The 14,193-nt window shown below is 35.8% G+C and overlaps 2 non-coding genes across 2 annotated transcripts; both read left to right on the top strand.

Moving 5' to 3' along the window:
- Positions 1–520: 520 nt before the first annotated feature.
- LOC128289513 (small nucleolar RNA R71) lies at positions 521–627 on the top strand. The gene has a single exon (XR_008279160.1). It is a non-coding gene; the product is annotated as a small nucleolar RNA R71 (small nucleolar RNA).
- A 13,238-nt stretch (positions 628–13,865) lies between these two features.
- On the top strand, positions 13,866–13,972 carry LOC128290052 (small nucleolar RNA R71). The gene has a single exon (XR_008279693.1). It is a non-coding gene; the product is annotated as a small nucleolar RNA R71 (small nucleolar RNA).
- Positions 13,973–14,193: the final 221 nt, after the last annotated feature.

The raw sequence follows: 14,193 nt of genomic DNA, 5'->3' as shown, positions 1-14,193 counted from the left end.
TTCCTGTTGATAGGGTGGCTATTGGTAGACCAGAGGTGGTCGCTAATTTCCTTGGCCTCCCCATGAGAAATTGGGGTGGTTCCTCCAACCTGCATTATAAGTGTTACTATATGGATTGTTTTGAGGTCGAGAGTTACTGTTACCCATATATTGGACTTGTTCCTCCTCGATGATAGAGTTGAAGGGTTGATACTCTGTGCATGACCCTCCTCCATTCGTCTCACACCTCGTTACTGGATGAACCTGTGAAGAACTAAGAAAACCATCAATTTTCTTATTCAAAAGTTCTACCTGATTAGAGAGCATGGTGACTGAATCGACGTTATAAACACCGGCTATTTTTGTTGGCTTTGTTCTCATGACTTGCCACTGATAGTTATTCAGTGACATCTCTTCTATGAACTCATAAGCATCTTTAGGTGTTTTATTATTGATGGTTCCGCCAGCAGCTACGTTAACCATTTGCTGAGTCGAAGGATTCAGGCCGTTATTGAATATTTGAACCTGAAGCCAAAGCGGTAACCCATGGTGGGGGCACCTTCTCAAAAGGTCCTTGTATCTCTGCTATGCATCGTAGAGTGTTTCTAAATCCATCTGCACAAAAGAAGAGATATCATTACGTAATTTAGCCGTTTTAGCCGGCGAAAAATATTTTAGTAAAAATTTTTCGGTCATTTGTTCCCAAGTAGTAATTAACCCTCGTGATAACGAGTTCAACCACTGTTTAGCTTTGTTCCTCAATGAAAAGGGAAACAACCAAAGATGTATGGCATCATCAGAAACGCCATTGATTTTAAATGTATCGCATAGTTCTAAAAAGTTTTCTATGTGAGCGTTGGGATCTTCATCCTGCAAACCATCAAACTGAACAAACTGTTGTATCATTTGAATTGTGTTAGGTTTCAGTTCAAAAGTATTTGTAGCTACAATAGGTCTAACTATGCTCAATTCAGTTCCTATTAAAGAAGGTTTAGCATAATCATACATAGTGCGTGGAGCAGGATTTTAATTAGCCGCAATTGTAGGAGGTAGCTGATTGCCTTGGTTTTCAGCCATCTCTTCGGTTGGGGGTTGAGTATCGTCCTTTTGCTCATTCTCTGTGTATCTTAAGCTTTGCCTTATTTCTCTTTGGTTTCTTCGAACTGTGCGATCGATTTCTTCGTAAAAAAGTAGTGGCCCTGACGGGTTTCTTCTAGTCATAAACTATAAAAACCTGCTAGAAGAAAGAAAAAGAAAATTAGTAAATTAGAATAAAATTAAAAATAAAATTAGATTGCAAGAAAAATAAATGACTAAAGTAATAAAAATTGAGTGTTCCTAATATTTTAGTTCCCCGGCAATGGTGCCAAAAACTTGATCGCGGGATTTCGTGATAGGTTTTAAATATTTATAATTAATCGTTCTTGAAACTAAATATTATCGCGATGTAGGCAAGTGTACCTATCGAACAGAAGTATAGTTTTAGCAAAACCGGATTGTCGAATCCAAAGGAACTAAAAGTACTAGTAATGACTGTCTTTTTATTATCTAGCCTAAGAATAATGGGGTTTTGTTTTAATTAACTAATTATCTAAACTAAGAACTCACAGTGAATAGAATTGGAAAATTGCTTTTGGGAAAATCAATTGAATTAAGATAATACCTAAGGAAAAATCCACCTAGACTGTACTTGTTATTCTGGTTTCGAATCGGACAATTTACTCATTTAACTTGTTCCGTAGAGATCCCTGAGTTAGGTTATTATCCCTATTCAATACTAATAACGTCTAATCCCTAGATTGAATAATTGAGACCTTTCTCTAATTAACACCCTAGGGTTGCATTAACTCGATCTATGGATCCCCTTATTAGGTTTCACCCTAATCCGGTAAAATCTTGTCGCCCTATGTCTAGGCGCGCAATCAACTCCGCTTAATTATGATAGATGTACTCTTAAACAGTGTCTATTCCTCCTCTGAATAAAAGCTTATCTTGAATCAGTATCCTGGGATATCAAAACAAGAATTAAGAACACATAATTAAGAACAAGTTAAATATTTATCATACAATTCAGAAAATAATAACAAGATTCGTCTTAGGTTTCATTCCCCTTAGGTATTTAGGGAATTTAGTTCATAACTAAATAAGAAAACATCTCAGAATAATAAATAATACAAAACATAAAGAAAACCCAAAACCCCTGAAGGGGAGTTGAGAAGAGATCTTCAGTCTTGATGATGAATCTGGCTTCTGAGATGAATCAATTAGCTTCCTTGGAGTAATTCCTTACTCCCTATTCTGTGTGTCCCCTTTTCTCCTCTTCTACGATGTATTTATAGGCTTTGGAATGCCTATGAGCCCTCAAAAGTGGACTTTTCCGAATTGGACTCAACTTGGCCTCGGCAGGGACACGCCCATGGGCCATGTTCGTGTGCGATTATTTCAGGCCGTGTTCGAGCCTGTTAGAATGGCACGGGTGTGTGTTCCACCCTTGTGAGTCATGCTTAGATTCTACCTGATTGACATGGCCTGTGGTCTTCTCGTATGAGGAAGTCCAGGTGGTGTTGATTTCGTACTTTGGCCCATTTTCTCTGTTTTTGGCCCGTTTCTCGTTCTTTTCACTCTTGTATGCTCTCCTAAGTATAAAACATGAGATTAAAGTAGTAGGAGCATCGAATTCACCAATTTTAATAGGAAATCATCCATAAAATGCGTTAAACATAGGGTAAAAATATGTATAAATTATGGCTTATCATTAATACATATTTTACCCAAAAATCGAAACCTCACCTTAACCTTACCTTGAACACCAATCCCTAATAGCTTTTCCTTGATCACGTACTCCCAAGATCTGCACTAATCTTACTCATTAAAACCAAATACTAGGGGACTCGCATCCAACATTATTCATCCCCTTATCTCACTTAGGATCATTCGACCAACCTTGGTCAATAAGAGAGGAATACTTACCAAAACCGCAAAACACCTAGGGAGCAATTTGGCGGAGAGTTAAAACCCGAGATCTAATACTAATTCCCTACCTAAGTTGATTAGAAAGAGTGAGGGAAGAACAACGTAATAGATTCTTAGCAAAACCGATTGGGTGAACAAACACTTACACTAGATTTGACCTAATTAGAAGGAGTAGTAGTTGCACCAAGGGTATTCGGCCAAAGAGGTGTACGACCCTTTGTGATTTTGTATGTAAAAAGAGGGTTATTCGGCTCTAAGGAAAAAGAAAGAAAAGTCAACAATGAAGTAGAGGAAGAATGGAAATCGGCACAAGGAAGAAAAAAGAGAAACAGACGGGTTTTCGACTTTTAAGGAAGAGGGTTTCCGGCAACAGGGTGAATGGCAATTCAGCATTAGCCTGACAACCTCCCACTCGACACCTATTTATAGTCCCTATAGCCGAATTTCTCAAGCCCAAGTTCCCAATTCAGCTCCACTTGCTCCTCACTTCTCATCTCCTCGTTTTTCTCCCTGATAACTCCTTAATCCTTTCCTCAAATTTCTCTACTGAACACTCCCCTTGGAGTCCATCTTCACGCCACTTCCAACCTTCTAGAAGGCCTAAAATTAAAATCCTTAAAATACTAAGCTAGGATTCGAAACTTGGATCCCTTGCTAGCCACTAATGCCACCTCCCTACACCCTAAGTGGCGTCACTTAGCCACTCCTCCGTAAGGCTTTTTGATGCCATTTTCCCCTACCTTTATTTAAAAGCCCAACTACTTGCCAAAAAGGCCCTTTTAACTATTAACTCATAATTTTCTTTTCCCCTCAGTTCGAACTTAAACTTTAGCCAAGACCTACTATTGCCTACTTAACCAAAAAAACCTAGCATATTTTTTTATTAGAACCGGAAAAAAAGAAAATTCGAGATTTCGGGATTTTTGGGTTTCGAGATTTTGGGGCATTACAACTGCTGCTATTGCAAATAATAGGTAGAAGCATTCAACCATTAGGCTGTTCCCCTGGCGAAGAAAGAAAAATGGTATCCCAATGATGGTCACTAAGCTAATTATAAATATGACTAAGGCAAATGCACCTATCAAACAATAGTATAGCTATAGTGAGTGGGGAATATCGTATCCACGAGGACTAAAAGTAATAGTAATTACTGTTTTTCTATTATTTAGCCGAAAAATTGGAGTAATTGTTTTTAATCTAAAATTACTAAACTATTCTAAATAGGAACGTAATAGAGAATGAAATAGGAAAATAAGCGAAGATAACCAATGAGATAGACAATTCTTAGGAAAGAATCCACCTAGACTTCACCATTATTATGAATGTGAATTAAAAGATTTATTCACTTGTGTCTTGATCCGTAGAAATCACTAAATTATGTTAATATCTCCTTCGAGAGTAAGAACAACTGACTCTAGGTTAATTAATTGAAATCTCTTTCTAATTAAAACCCCTATTGTTGCATTAACTCGATCTATGGATTCCCTTATTAGATTTGATTCTAATCCAATAGATTTATGTCGTCCTATTTCTATGATTGCATGCAACTCCACTCAATTATATTAGATCTACTTTTAAACAGGGACTTTTTCTCTACTAAAATAAACACATGGAACATGAATTAATATTGCGGTGATATTAAAACAAGAAATAAGCATACATAATTGAGAATAAGAATCAAGTATTTATCATGTAAATCAGAAATCAAATAATAAGATTCATTATAGGTTTCATCCTCCCTAGGAATCTAGGGAATTTAGTTCATAATCTTGAATAGAAACATGTAACGCCCCGTACCTGAGACCGTTGCTGGAGTCGAACACGAGGTGTTAACAGACTTAATTCATTACTTAAACAGCTCAAACAATTTATTTTTAAAATTTTCAGTCAAGCTACCAATCTGCATCACAGTCGCTTAAAAATTCATATCTCGAGTTCCAAAACTCTAAATCCAATTCCGTAAATATTCCCTGAAACTAGACTCATATATCTATTTACTAATTTTTTTTCTAGAATTTTTGGTTGAGCAAATTAGTACAGTTTATTAGTTAAAATCTCCCTGTTTCGTGGTTCGATCGCTTCGACCTCTGTGTATTATGAATCAGATATCTCCTGTACAGAGTTTCAATGACTATGTCGTTTGTTTCTAATAAAACTAGACTCAATAAGGAATCTGTACATATAAATCATGACTTCTAATTATCTTTGAAAAATTTATGGTGAATTTCCAAAGTCAAAACAGGGGATCCAGAAATTGCTCTGGCCCTGTTTCACAAAAATTTAAACATCTCATAAAATATAACCCATATACTTGTTTTGTTCCATCCATATGAAAATCTACTCATAATTCTTCAATTCCATATTTATTCATCTTCTAATTGTATCTCTACTATTTTTATAATTTTTCAAACTCACGTCCATCGTTGTTATGCGAATCTATTTTATGGTAAATTTTACCTATTTCATGGTTTCCATGAATTAGCTAGCAATTTAGCATACATAACACCAAATATGATCATGATTAGCCATTCCAATGGCTAATCATTACCAAAAATTTCCATACCACTCAATAACCATATCATAAGACCATATATACAAAATAATTATAATGCTATAAATGCCATACTCAAAATATGCAAGCCATTATGCCAAGATGGAATACGGATAGTGTGAGCATGCCTCCGATCGTTCCCGATTTCCGAGCTGGCTTGTCAACACTACAAGGAATGAAAAGGAGGAAGTAAGCATAAATGCTTAGTAAGCTCACATGCAAATAGCAAGTAACACAACTATATAAGCAAACATAAAGCATCATTTGCATAATCATCACCGAGACATTCATATCACATTTTCATTTATCATCTTACCATATTGTTGTTAAATCGAGTTTTCAACCCGAGGGTTAAGTACATACCTGTTCAAAGTATTCATTTCACAACACTTACCAATACGTCCCTTTCATCTCGAGTATTCCTCCATTTGAGTAGAATTTTACCCGTTGAACACATCGGAATATAATTCAGATACATGGAAAGTTTGCACATAAGTGCCACATATGTAGCCAAGCTAAAAATGTAACCCGCCCATAAGTGAATTCGGACTCAACTCAACGAGCTTGGGCGTTCGCATCCATAATTGAACTCGGACTCAACTCAACAAGCTCGGATGCCTAGTTACATCTCTCGAACTCAGACTCAACTCAACGAGTTCGGACATTCGCATCCATAAGTGAACTCGGACTCAACTCAACGAGTTCGGATGCCCAAATATCCTAGTGACATGTCACTTGTATCCTAATCTATTCCTAAGGTTCAAACGGGATTTTCCTCGAACACATCTCCATGCCATCTTCCGTAAAATACCGAAGCCAATACTCGGTAGCACTTTATATTTAACAAATAATTCACATAATTTGCATTTTATTCAAAATAACCACAAAGCATATATTTCATGATAAAATCAGCATATCATATAATTAACATCAATAACTTAAAAATAACAATTATACTACATTATTTACACATGAACTTACCTCGATGCTAAAATGGCTACTTTTACCATTTCGTCCACAACTTGGTATTTTCCCCATTTTAGCCCGAATTTTAGTTTTCCTTGCTCTATCATTTAAAATATAGTCTAATTAGGACTCACATTATTCAAATTGGCCCAAACTCATATTTTGGAAAAATTACAGTTTTGCCCCTAAACTTTCACATATTTACACTTTTTCCCTAAAGCTCGTAAATTAAACTTCAACCTATTTTCTTATGTTTTATGACATGCTGATCATTTTTCCCTTCTATGGCAACATCAAATTCTCACTCTAACATGTACTTATGACTATTAGGTATTTTTACTTATTAAGCCCTTTTGCTCGTTTTCGCTTAAAACCGAGTAGTAGAAGTTGTCTAACATAATTTAAAACCTCATATTCTATCATAAAACACCAAAATACACAAAGTTCACCTATGGGTATTTTTCCAAATATGAACCCTAGGTTGAATTATTGCTAGCATAAGCTTAATCGAGCTATCGGGACTCCAAAACTGTAAAAATCATTAAAAACGAGGCTAGAACGGACTTACAATCGAGCTTGGAAGCTTGAAAAACCCTAGCCATGGTTTCTCCTTGCTATATTCGGCCATGGGGTTGAAGATGAGCAAAATTGGCTTTTAATTTTGTATTTTAATTCATTTTACCCCTAAATGACCAAAATGCCCTTACTACTAAACTTTCCAAAAATTTCATCCATGTCCAATTTTTGCCCATAGACTTAGAAATTGGTAAAATTGCTATTTAAGACCTCCTAATTAATATTTCAAAACAATTTCATACTAGAAACTTCTAGAATGCGAGTTTTGCAAATTATTCGATTTAGTCCCTAATTTCAATTTAAGCACTTTATGCATAAAATTTTTTCACGAAATTTTCACACAATCATGCAATCATATCATAGACCTCAAAATAATCATAAAATCATTATTTTTATCTCAGATTTTGTGGTCACGAAACCACTATTTCGACTAGGCCCAAAATCAGGATATTACAAAACCTGTTAAAGTTAGGATAACGACAAGACATAAAGAAACTCAATAAAACTTCGAAAGAAATTAAACGGAGATCTTCAATCGTAAGGGAGATCTGCTTCTAAGTTGATTCCGATGACATTTTTCGAGTATTTTCTTCAATCTTCTCTTATTTCCCTCCCACTTAAGTCTTATTCTAATTGGTATTTATACACTTTAGAGTGCTTAGAAAGCCTAAAAATTGTGTTTTTCCGCATATTTAGGAAGCAAGGTGCAATATCGACACCGACTGGCACATGGGTGTGTGGCCAGCCCGTGTGGAAATGCCCAGGCCATGTGGATCCTGAAAACAACTCTTTTTGTTCGATTTTGGCTTATTTTTCGCTCCTTTCGCTCCCAAATGCTCTCTTAAGTATAAAAACATGAATTTAAAGGATTAAGAGCATCAAATTCACTAATTTGCATAATTAATCATCCAAAAATGCATTATGAATAAGATTATAATCTGTTACTTTTATACCTTATCAAATATCCCCACACTTAAGCGTTTGCTTGTCCTCAAGCAGAATTCTCAACTCACATTAAAGTTAATATTTCTCAACTTGTAATTCCCATCAATAATGTCTCAAAATAATTCATAAATAAACATGCATTGATAATTCAACCAAAAGAGCACTAAAGTCTCAAACAATCCAAGCTAACATTTTTAAATACGAAAACATAGGTGTCTCCCCTTATTTAAGTAGTTACCTTTAATTTAAAATCTACAAGAATCGACATTCTCATTAAAGATTCACTCAAATCACTCAAAGTGTTTAAGGTTTAAGAATAAGCACTCAATAGTAAAACAAGAAAAGTCATTACCATAAGCTTGCATAAAAATCAAGTCTCCACCACCATAAAATGATATGATACTCAAATCAAAAGGTCTTTAAGAGGTTGTTTTGTGGCTTAGGTTAAGGTTATGGAGAAAGGTAAAAAAATTTGGTTTTAATCGAGATTGAATTGATAAATTGCCACACTAGAAAAATTAAACAAGTGCTGAATTAAAAACAATTAAATCAATCGTGAACTATTCGAGAACAAAAACGAACTTCTTTTCAAAATATGAATTTAACTGTTCGAGCTCAATCAACATAGAACTAAATAAAAATCAATTTTATTCTTTTATTTTTTATATATAGAATAATTAAAAATAATTCATCAAATCAAACAAGAGAGCATAGTTAAGCAATTAACTAAATCAAATCTCGACAAAAAGGGAGTCAATAAAAAGGGAAAAAGTCTCAACGAAAAAATGAGTTATGGGTTAACATTAATTGATAAATCAAGAAATAGTGTTTTAGGCTCAACAGGGTTCACTAAGGGTTAATTATGTAGGTAGGCTTTTTATGGGATAAGTGGGTTAAAACCTAAGTGCCTTTATAATCTTAATATATCAAATTAAAAGGTGTGGTCTCAATATGTATAATGGAAGCAAGTTCTAGAATAACAAATCAAATTGACACACTCATAACCAATAATAAATGAGTAAGAAAAATGTATGCTCTGAAGGCTCAAAATCTCAAAAAAAAAATCATGGTTTTTGATGTCAATCTTGCAAATGTCAAACTTCAAAATAATACTTCAATTTAGGGAAACAATCTAAAATTTTTAATTTCTGAAAAATAACTTATCATGCTTGATTCTCTCATGTCTTAAAATTTAAATCAACTAATACACTATTATCGATAAATTAATCTAAAACACATCAACAAAAATTCCAAATCGACAAAAATTCATTCGAATGGAAGAATGAGAAAATTACTTAAATATAAGATATAATTTAGAGATTTTCTAATAATTATATAAATAACTTCCCCACACTTAAGATGTACATTGTCTTCAATGTACAAATAGATATAATCACAATATAAGTAGAATATCATAAAAAAGGGAGAAAACTGAAACTGCCCTGAATATTGGATGAAATTGCCAGAATGGTGAAAAGCGGAATTATAGACAAACCTAGATGTAGTGCATGATTTCGAGCAAACTAAAGAAAAAAATAAACACAAATACTGAAGAAGATTAAAATGTTACTAGCTTGATTAGAAACAACCATAAAATGAAAAATATAGTTCAAAAGAGAAAAACTTAATAAGTATAAGAAAATAATAATAAAAACAACCAAAAACAACAATAAACATAAACATAAACATAACATAAACATAAACATAAACATAAACATAAACATAAAAATAAAACAAATAAAATTAATGGTCCTCATCGTCAGAGGCAGCAGCGTCGTGAGTTGTCGACGCTAACGAGGGGATATGGAGGTGCTGACAAATCTGTTGCAATATGGCGTCAATACTGTTGAACCTTTGAAAGCAATGTTGTTTGAAGTGAGTAAACAGTTCAAAGAGGTCCTCTAAAGTAGAAGTAGAAGAAACAAGACAGTGACTAGAAAGTGGAGGATGAGGTGGATTTCGTGATGGAAAGGGACATCATCAGTTAAGTCTTTAGGTTAATTTTGAGAGTCAGAATGATATAGTTGGTATTAAGGATGATTTACTCCACGAAGCCGCTCGATTATGAAGTATGCTAAATCAAAAATATGCTCTGTGGCCATGTTCCATAAACAATATGCATCGGTGGTACTGACGACTCCGGTGCTCTCTCTCCTACCGGTCAAAGTGTGAGCCAAGAGAGCATGAATATACCGTAAAGCCAGTGGGAGAGAAGTCACATTCTAGCGACTTGCGTAATAAGGTCTTGTACTCGCTGTGAGATCCCACCCAAGAAAGAGATGGTGAGTAGTGGATGTGCTGATGTAGGCAGAGGAAGTTCTTTACACTCATAAACTCTTCAGTGTATAGTCCCAAAGTAGGGTCGAACTCAGGGACACTCATATGACGTTCCATGCCACCGAGTTTGAAAGTGATGGTGCCCGGGTCGTCATGGGCCGTCATCACATGCTGTAGAGTAAATGTCGAACAGATTTCCAAAGTTAACTCTATGTATGTAGGCTCGACAATAGAGAAAAATCGGTCCCATGGGGCTGTGGCAATAATGGCGCGCACATGATCAGCTAACTGGACCTGTTCCAAAGTGGCCCAATCAATACAGCGACCTAAACTGAATGGTCGTAGTTGGAGAAGGTGATATAAGTCCTCCTAGGGACCCATTGAAATTCGAACATAGGGGTGGCGAGCCTCAACGGAAATGCTCAAGGAGGAGGTTGCGCCAGGGGTCTTCCACTTTTTCGAAGTAGGGACAACAACCTTGGATTTACCGTGAGTGTCATGATGTTCCTGAAAAATAAAATAATTCACTATCAGAAAAATGACATAAGCAATTCCAAATAAACAAACAGAGAGGCGGTCGAACAATCGTGTAACGAAAACTATGACACTAAGAATCATCCTATGACGCATAGCGAAATTGAAACAGGCTAAATAGAAAATTGATGCCTAAAACAATATTGACGAATATCAATCATGCATAAATTATGTACTAATTATACTAAACATGAAAACTAATAAAAATAATAATGAAGAAAAAAAGAAACAAAATGAAAAACTAAAAACGATAAAGATAATGAAAGACAAGGAAGAATAAATATATATATATAATAAAGAAAAGAATAAAAAGTATAAAAGCATAAGTCACATTGAAAGGAGGAGCGAGGGCATGGATTGGTTTGTGCACATTGAAAGGAGAGGGGGAAGGGATCGGAGAGGGAAAAAAAAGGGATGATGAGGGGAGGTGGTTTATGGGCGGTTCAGTGAGTAGTGTGACAATGTGTGAGGCGATAGAAGGGGGTTATCGATGAGGGAGAGGGGTGATTTGTATGGCCAGAGTTGTAAAGGGGATGTGGATGGCAGCGGCTATGGTTGGTTGGGAAGAAGACAAAGTGAAAAGTAAAATTAGGGTTGTTTTGGTTGAATAGGGGCCACAGCCGTATAAAGGCCTGTGTTGGGCCACATGGCCGTGTCACACGCCCGTGTGCTTCCTTTTCAGCCTGTGTATGAGAAAGATTTTAAACCCAGTCTTCACATAGCCTTGGACACGCCCGTGTGACATCTCCTTCGTTTCTCCCATGCCTGTGTGAGAGCCTACACTTCCGTGTGGCTCAGCCGTGTCTCACACACGGAATCTCTGACTTGTTTTAAAATTGAAAAATATTAGCTCCAGGACTCACATGGCTTAGGGCACGCCCGTGCATCCAGGTTGTGTGCGCCACACGACTATGTGGACCATTTTAAGCCATGTCTCCATCAAATTTTTCAAAAATAAAGTCCCAAGATCCACACAGCCAAGGACACGCTCGTGTGGGTTGAAAAACACATTGTTTTTTTATTTTGAAAATGAATCAATTATAAAAATAATATTAAATAAAATTAAAGGAATTAGCAGTGTTAACACCCGGGTTGCCTCTCGAGAAGCACTTATTTAAAGTCTAAGCTCGACTTACCTCGTATTCACACGGTTACGGTGGTTCGTGGAGCCGAGACTCCTTTTTCTCACTATCAATTCTATGATCAAAGTAAGGTTTGAGTTGAGTACTATTTACCTTAAATGTGCCAAATTTAGAATGAGTTACCTTGACTGTACCGTATGGAAAGACATTCAATACCGTAAAGGGATTTGATCCATTTGCATCAAGCTCTGAAGTGGAAATTTGAGGATCCGTTTTATCTAGTAGTACCTTGTCACCAACCTTAATTGTTCTATCCACATGCTCATCATAGTGTCGCTTTGGCTTTGCATCGTGCTTTCTTGGTTTCTCCTTGACATGTGCCCGCTATTCATCTAGTTCATCGATTTGCAACATTCATTCTTCGTAAACCATTCTATTTTTGTTGTATGGATTGAGACTTGGCTCCATTACATTTTTCCGATAGGTTTCCTGCAAAGAAGGTTGAGCCATATGGTTACTCATATTAACAGAACTTGTAAAATCATCTCGATCACTAGATGTCTTAACCGAATCACGAGCTTGGAGAACAATCAATTCCTCACCTACACGAAGTACAAATCACATGTTCCAACATCAATTATAGTTCTAGCAGTTGCTAAAAAGGGCTGACCTAGAATTAAAGGTACGTCACTATCCTCATCCATGTCTAAAATAACAAAATCAACTGGGAATATGAATTTATAAATTTTTACAAGAACATCGTCAATAATACCCCTAGGAAATCTAATGGTTCTATCTGCTAATTGAATACTTATCCTAGTTTGTTTGGGTTTCCCAAGACCTAATTGCTTAAACATTTTATAAGGCATGGCATTAATTTGTTAGGTATTTTATTTTGTAATATGGCCGAGAAAACTACATTAAGCTCTATAGTCGACGGATCATCTAACTTCCTTTTGTTTGCAAAAAGCTTCTTTAAAAATTTAACGGAATTGGGCATTTGCAAAAGAGCTTCAACAAATGGTAAGTTAATATGTAATTTTTTTAGAAGTTTAAGAAAATTACCAAAATTTTCATTCGTATGGTCTATCTTCATCACGTTAGGATATGACACTCGAGGTTTATATTCTACAATAGTCAGTTTTTTCTCTTTTTGGCTTACCTCAACCTTATTGTTATTTACCACAATTTCTTGCCTCAGTTTCGATTTAGATTCAACTAACCCTTCTTCATCTCAAAATGTAATTGCATGAAGCTTCTCCCTTGGGTTAGTTTCATTATTGCTAGGAAAACTACCTTGTGGTTGTTCAAAAATTAACTTAGCAAGCTGACCTATTTGGTTTTCGAGCCCTCGAATCGATGCTTGGTAATTCTTTAGTGCTGTCTCAATGTTTTGAAAATGCGTTTCTGACACCGAGATAAACTTGGTCAACATCTACTCAAGGTTTAGCTTATTCTCTTATTGGTAAGGTTGTTGTTGGAAGCTTGAAGGGGCTTGTGCTCTTTAATTTCCTTAACCACCCCAAGAGAAATTGGGATTGTTCCTCCAACCTGCATTATAGTAATTACTATAAGGGTTATTTTGAGGCCTAGAATTATTACCCATATAATTGATTTGTTCATTCTTGGTGCTTGAAGCGAAGGGTAAACATTCTGGATTGTTCATTCCACCTTCATTTGTACCACATTGAATCACCGGATGTACCTTCGTAGAAACATATAAACAATCAATTTTCTTATTTAATTGTCCTACCTGATTTGATAACATGGTGACTGCATCTAAATTGAAAACACCGACTGCTTTCATCAGCTTTGTCCTCATGACTTGCCACTGATAATTATTCAGTGCCATCTCCTATATAAATTCACAAGCCGCTTTGGGTGTTTTATTATTTAGAGTTCCACCGGCTGATGCATCGATCAACTGCCTAGTTGAGGGATTCAAACCGTTGTAGATGGTTTGAACCTATAGCCATAGAGGTAACCTATGATGAGGGCACCATCTCAATAGGTCCTTTTACCTCTCCTATGCATCATATAGGGTTTCTAAGTTGATTTGAACAAAGGAAGAAGTATCATTAGTTAACTTGGCTGTCTTAGCCGGTGGGAAGTACTTCAGTAGGAATTTCTCGGTCATTTGATCCAATGTAGTGATAAAACCTCGTGGTAAAGAATTCAACCATTGTTTAGCTTTGTTCCTCAACGAGAAACGGAATAACCGTAGGCTAATGGCGTCGTTAGAAGAACCATTTATCTTAAAAGTAGCGCAGACTTTCAGAAAATTAGCCAAATGAGTATTCTGTTTAAACA

Source organism: Gossypium arboreum, chromosome 2 (assembly GCF_025698485.1).
Source record: "Gossypium arboreum isolate Shixiya-1 chromosome 2, ASM2569848v2, whole genome shotgun sequence".
NCBI classification, from domain to species: Eukaryota; Viridiplantae; Streptophyta; class Magnoliopsida; order Malvales; family Malvaceae; genus Gossypium; species Gossypium arboreum.
This window is presented reverse-complemented; position numbering and strand designations above follow the sequence as displayed.